Source organism: Candoia aspera, chromosome 1 (assembly GCF_035149785.1).
Source record: "Candoia aspera isolate rCanAsp1 chromosome 1, rCanAsp1.hap2, whole genome shotgun sequence".
In the NCBI taxonomy this organism is placed as follows: Eukaryota; Metazoa; Chordata; class Lepidosauria; order Squamata; family Boidae; genus Candoia; species Candoia aspera.
The window spans coordinates 134,786,425-134,793,760 of NC_086153.1; positions in this window are offsets into that span (position 1 = coordinate 134,786,425).

Sequence of the window (7,336 nt, forward strand, 5' to 3'; positions counted from 1 at the left end):
CTTGTTATTATTAGACAAGACCTAATGACTGTATCATCAAACTGCATCCCCTAAAGTCTGAAAAATTATAGCCACTATACAAACATCAAGCTTTGCCATTAGGCATCCTTTGCTGTCTCTTCTTAAATTTTTAAACTATATTAGAGAAATAAACATTCACTGAAATATTGTTGAGGAGCTAATTTGCATAATGCTGCTTAGATGTGAGCATAATGGATTATAAACATGTTATCTGGAGTTAAAACATATATTTAATATCCTGCCTGGACCAGGCAAAAACGCTAGTGGTGATGGTAGTGAGAAGCAAGAAAGAATGGAAAGTTGGTATTTATTTTGGAAGGCCAGACTGCTGGTTTTCCAATATGTAAGGTCATTAAATAAACAGACAATTGCATTGTTCATCCCTGACAGTATAAAGTTATCACCATATTAGAACAGAAAGAAGCTTAGCATATATATTTTAAGTGCTAGGACTTTGTCAAAGATCAAGTGTAATGAGAACTCATTTAGACTAGTTAATTCTAGAAAGATTACCCAGCTCTAAAGAAAGCATAATAAACATACTCACAATCTTTCAATAAATAAGATTGTCTTAAATAATCTTCATATTCCAAACTGGATCTAAGGGTTGCTTCAATTTTTACTGGTCCCACTGCACATTTACCACACTTTTTCTGTGTCACTGGAATGATATTCAACATATAACAACATGTATTGAATATGGTTTCAGGAATCTTGCCTAATCCCATCTGCCACCAGTATATCAGTATATTTCTGGTTATGAGATAGAGATGATAGAGATAAAGATAGAGATAGAGAGATCTGAATATCATGAAGGAAATGCAATCTTTTCTGTAATTTAAAGTACTTGTGTGGGTTGGTGGTGTGAGCAAGGACACCAGACACATCCATGGCTGCCTATAGGAATCCAGTGTACAAAATAGGGTTTTCTTCATTGTGAGCTTCCAGCAATATCTTTACTCATAGTAATGCATTCATAAGACTGTAAACATACAGACTTTGAGATTATCTGGTATCATTTATAGGTAACAGTTGCTTTGAAAATAGACTTCAAAGAATAACTCAAAAGGTTGACTGGTTTGAACCTTTGCTGAACTTTTTTAATGAGTATTAATTATTCCATTATAAAGATAGACTTTTATCCAAAGCATCGCTCTCCCATCCTATTTCTAATAGTTCCTTAACTCACTTGATTCTTGATTTTTCATCCTGAAAACTTGCTTGTGAACATGCAAAAGACCTTCATTCAGTATTAAAAGAAATTCAATAATTTCAAGGATTTATATGCTGCTAATAAGGATATGATCTTGTTGATGTACAGAGCAGTCCTGTCCATGGCCTATGCAAGTGTAAGAATCCTTGAATTCAATGGGCTTGATTGCAGTCATTGCAGTCTTAAGCACTTTGTGTCCCATCAATTTAAATGGGAAGGAGGGAAAAATAATTCATATATCTTCATAGTCCGTTCTAGTGAGATCAACAGGATGTGGGAGATCTTGACTGCACTGCAGCTATTATATTTAGAGATGGGATGCCAATTTTGAAATTATAAATAACAAAGACTAAAGCCCTCTCTGGGAGTAGATTTGCAGAAAAATGAGACTGAAAAGGAACTTTATATGCAAACATTGGTAATCACTTTTTAAAAAAGAGTTACATTGGAAACATATTTGTTAACATTTGCATTAAAAAGGTTCATAGTCAATTTAAGTTAGGAATATAAATTAGGGAAAGATAGGCATAAGGGTATTGTATATTGGAGAAAGTTATAAACTTATTGATTTATCCATTTAAAAAATAACAATAAAACCAGATGGGTAGATAGCTCTTTATTTTTTATTGTTTGTGATTTGCATATCCTGAGCATTTACTGATAGTATTCTAAGTCACAAAGCATCGACTTACTGGAAACCTTATGAATAGGTGAGCCCGTTTTTTCTGAGCAGTAGCTCCCATTAAAGAAAACTCACTAAACCCATTGGCTAGGATCCAGAAACTGAGCAACTTATATCTCAGGAGCAGAGCACTTTAGACTTTTCCCTGAAACCGTAGCAGAAACCTCTATCAGCCACTGTCACCAATACCGGGTTAAATGATTCATCAATTCAGTCAATTCATTAAAGGGTAGCTCCCAATTTTTCTAACCAATAGTCTCACATTCCCATTCCTTTCTTTCACAGCACTGCTGGAACTAGAACATAAAAAGTCATGTTTGTGGTTTGGGAATGAACCTGATATACAAAGTAGACGTACACACACAACCCCAAAGAACGTCTGAATGCATTCATGACCCATTTGTTTTTCTAAGAGCCGTTTTGGCCTCCGTATATATTAACCATGGCTATTACTGCTGTGTCCTAGAAGAGTTAATGCTAGCTTAAGAAGGGAATTCCTTTTATAAAATGAAGATAACTCTGGTTACATTTTCCTCTTCCCAATATGCAAATTTATATATTAATATTTAATTTAAAATAAGCTATGCAAAGCAAGCTTTCACTGGAATGTTGTTGTTGCTGTTGTAAGTTGGGATGGGGGGTTGTTTGTTTGGTTTTAAATGGGATGGAATCATTATCCCCGCGCTCTAATATTGCCATTTCATATACTGACACTGTTTTTGTCACGTTATATGTTTTTGTCATGGTTATAAACAACCTAAAATTTCACATATAGCAATAATGCTGAATCTTGTGAATATTAGAACCATATTTTACCATAATTACATAATTAAGTCTTTATGCATTAGAAAATTGTTTGATCTGTACTAAATGGAGGCAATTTGGCAGCTTGGTTTATAAAAAGCAAAAACATTAAGCAAATTAAAAACTATGATAAAAGTATCATTTTCCAAAGGGATGAAATTTCATTCATTTATTCAATTATTCTTATGGGGTTCAAGAAAGCTTTCATTCATTTATTCAGTTATTCTTATGGGGTTCATTAACAACTGACTTTAAACGTTATGAGTATATTTATATTTAATTGCAACGAGATTACATTTTAAAAATCTGTCTTAATAAAGAAATTTAATGGGTAGTACTCTAAAAAAATATTGAATTGGTCTTGTAAAGAAAAAACAAGTACCTCTCTTTGTATGTCACCAATGCTCAACTTTTTTTTTAATTGCAGCAGTCCTATTCTAAATATCTTCACATATAGTACAGTTTCTAGAGCAGCAGCCATGGTTGTCTGCTGCAGAAAACATCAACAACAACATGAATGCATTTGTTTTTAAGGTATCCAAGACGCTTTGGGTTCTTTGTATATAATGTTTCTATTTCCTGTTGATTTGATTACCATGGATTAATATGGGAACGAAACTGATTTCTTCTCCCCAGATAGATAGATAGATAATCTGTTCGATCGTGACTGATGCTCAGGGACTGCCTGGAAAAGTCCCTGCAGTTTTCTTGACAAGGTTTTTCGGAAGTGGTTTGCCATTGCCACCTTCCTAGAGCTGAGAGACAGTGACTGGCCCAAGGTCACCCAGCTGGCTTTGTGCCCAAGGCGGGACTAGAACTCACGGTCTCCCAGTTTCTAGCCTGGGGCCTTAACCACTACACCATACTGGTTCTGCCCCCAGATATTAGCAAGCCACTAAAGATTTAGTTCACCCATCTTATTAAGCAAGAATGTGGATTGTTGGTGGTTTTGGTTTCATGTGAATCCAAATGTGGTTGGTTGGTTAGGTGGTTTAGTTTTGGGCTCTGCATATTGTAACAAGCCAAAGAATTGTAATTTATTTCATACACCGTGGCTATACAAACAATGGTTTAGCATGTTGTGTGAATGCAGTCAGTGTCTCCTGGATTTGACACATCCCCAGTGAAGCCATACTGGGGATTTGGCAAGGAGTAAAACCTCTTGGAAAATGTTATTGAATCAGGAGTGATGCAACCCTACTGCAACTTATATTGTAGGTCTACAATTTATACAGAGGTGGGCAAAATGTGTTATTTTGGAAGGACTACGTTGAAGAAGGTTAGGTAGGCCTAACATTTGCACTTTTTCTCTAATATGATAAAAACATGCTCTTTCGAATGTTTCAATGAATAAAGTACTTTTTGCATTTTTACTGTAAATAAAATAGATAATGGAAATCAATTACAAGCACTGGAGATCTTTTTTTCTCTCTACATATCAGCAGTTTGGACTGGGTAGCCAGTAGTGGTCTTGCTTCTAATTGTAATTAAAAATGTGAGAAGAAAAATGCTCCAGAGAAAAGGTGTATGGTGGGATTTCTGAACCCCCATATATGAATTCTACAGCACCATCTGTATGATTTTTCATTGTTACCGTATGATGTGAACAAATGTTAGGTGTGCTTGTGATTATCACAGTCCTGCATTATTTTATCTTTGGCACCAAATTCTCTGCATTCTTCTGAAAAGGTAAGCCTGTTGAAGCAGTCTCCCCTACTCACCATTTTAGGAATTATTTTAGCATTGTGTAAAGTTGCACAGTCCTAATCATTATGTATGGAATGGTGGCTTTGTACTAATGCCAGGATGAGATATCTCCAGCCCATGAGCCCTGTTCCATCTGCCAAGGCTTGGAGCCTTCATAGTCCAGTCTCCCCAGCCTCTTGCCCTGGTCTCCTCTGTTGCCAGTTTCTTTCCTTAGAGCTTGTATGAAGCCCTTTTCTCTCCTCTTTGGGATCTTTCTGCAAGTGGTCTGCTTTGAGATTCCCCTTGAGGAATCTCATGTGCTGTTGCTGTCCAGAGCCTTTTACAGATATCTGCTCTTCTTTCAGAGCATCCAAAGCTATTACAGCTACTTTCCTTAGCCTCCTTGTCTAGATTTCAATGAGATCAAATAACTTTTGCATGGGGCTTGGACAGGTGAGATGACTGAAACTACAACTTTGAGTTTAAATTCTCAATTTGATTTGGGGCATGCTGAATATAATCTTTTTATTGGAAAACGTACAAAGCTTGGTTCCTCTTTTATCTTGATTTTTTTTTTTAAAAAAAGCCATTTGGGATGGCAGTGGGATGCTTTTTGTGAAAACTGTAGTGTAGTACTACAAATCCCAGAGGACACTGTAGCAGATAGGAAGAGGAAGGACTTCATAGAGGAGTGGAGAAGGTGACAAAACAGAAAAATACAAGAGTGCTGCGTCTGACAACATTACCCCAAACAGAGAGATCTAAACTTTAGAATCTTCCTTAAGAATCCTCCAAAAAGAACACAATAAGCACTTGGGCATGCTTATTTGCAAATAAGCTCAACTCTCCTCTATATAAACATACATCTGGTGCTGACTCCATTGCTGGGATGTGCACCCTAAACTGAAAACTGGCTCTGGAGCCAAAAATGTTTTCTGTCTCCTGCTCAGAATAAGAGCATTTTTCCATGTGCAGGTCAGGCATCTAAAGTTTACCAAACCTCTCTATATTACATATACATTAGCTCTGTGCTCATGGATAAGGTTGGAGGGACATCTAAAACAATATAGGATATTTATTTATTTAGTAAATAATTTAATAAATAATTTTTATTTACATAAATAAAATTATTTTATCACAACAGTGACTCGGGGCTGCATACCAAGTTTAAAGCCCAACAACTAAAAACAATAACCCATAGCATCCTGGATAGTGTCACTGGATAGTGATACCTTCCAACCATAAAAAACACATCAGTAAGAGGGCTAGCTGACCCTAGGAAAACAGCCTTATGTCTTCAGAACTTTACAAATGGCCAATAAGGTTAGGGCCATCCAGATCTCCGGGAGGTTGATTCAAAAGGCAGGAGTTACCACAGAGAAGGAATGACTCCTGGTGTCACGCTCCCCAATCAAATGTTCCCAGAACACCTTATCGGACTCGCATCCATCTTCCAGCAACCCATGTCAACCTGTGAGTCACCAGCAGGGAGGGGGAGTTGGGCTGGAGTGTGAATCATTTTGTTTGGGCTAGATGCTCCTTGCCCCAAGGTCATCAAGAGAGAAACTGTTCCAGCCATCTGCTGGCTCGGGAAGGAGGGGCACATACCTAAGGGGGGTAGGGGGGGGGCGGAATTTGAAGCCTCTGTGATTTTAAATGTAGAAATGTGTGGGAAATGGTATTCGCAACTTTTACCATGAATTGGATGCTTCACTTCATTAAATAGATTTCTAGGCAATTGCTTATGAGTCTTGATTGAGTGAAAGCTCGAGTGCTGCAGTCATCACACTTGGGTCCAACAAGATGGTTGTGTTTAATAGAGGGGACCCAGAGCATGCCCACTTGGCTAGATCTGGTAGGACAGGCAGAAACAATGGAAGAAAGGTGGTCCCACAAATAGCCTGGTCCTGTGTCATATTGAGTCAAGAGTACACAGGAGGGATTGGTAAAATCAAGTGCCTTATGCAGTGAAAACCCTTTTTCCTACTTCATGTCACTGCTAGATTCACCCATCAGACCCCAAACTCAGAAATTCAAACCAGACCTGCTCTCTTTTTTATTGCCTTAAAGCAGGGTGTGTAACAAGCTTTCCATGTTTAATTCAGAGCAAAAAAACCCCAAAGCCCATCATGCAGCCTCTCAGCCCCAACTTGCACCCTCAGCACTGGAGTTCATGCAGCCATCATTCAATGGCAAGCTGGTGGTGCAATTTCAGTGGTGGGATTATGGGCCATTAGGGGTGGCGGGTGGTGGTTTCAAAATAGGAGTGGAAATGGCTTGTCTTTTAAGAGGTTTCTTACTTCCATCCCCATGTTTAAACAGTACCACACCCTGAACCCCACCCACCCATCCCCAAAATAGGTCCCAACAGTGTGTCACTGTATTGTGGGAAGGCCTGCTCAGAAACTTGGGAGACCAAGTTGCGCCACTGACTCTGCAAACATTGCCGCCGCTCATCTAAAGAATATACTGTGGAGGTTTGTAGGATTTTTAAAATATATATACAATAGTTGTTAAAGCCAGTGAAGCAAAATTGGTAAAGAGGAAAAATTTCCTTAACTTTCTTGGTTATTTAGGAACCCAAGACAAGAATTACATCAGGAAGATCAAGTACCCAATTCTATAAGACCGTGTTTTGATTTCAGTTGCAACGGTCTCAGTGAAGGACTTTTATATTTCTAAAATAGTTTCACTCAGTATATGTATTATTAAATTATGTCTGAAATGGTTAATTTAAACATTAAAACTCAGTATAACTAAACATTCTATTCAATACCTGGATGAAGTAAGCACTACATTTTTTATTGTTGTTCACTCTGCTCCCTGTTAGGAATGTTGCAAAGACTTATCATTGGTGTTTATATTATATAAAATAATATAAACAAATGGAAAGGGAAAAAAAATCAGAAATGCTTTAGCTGAGCAAAGTG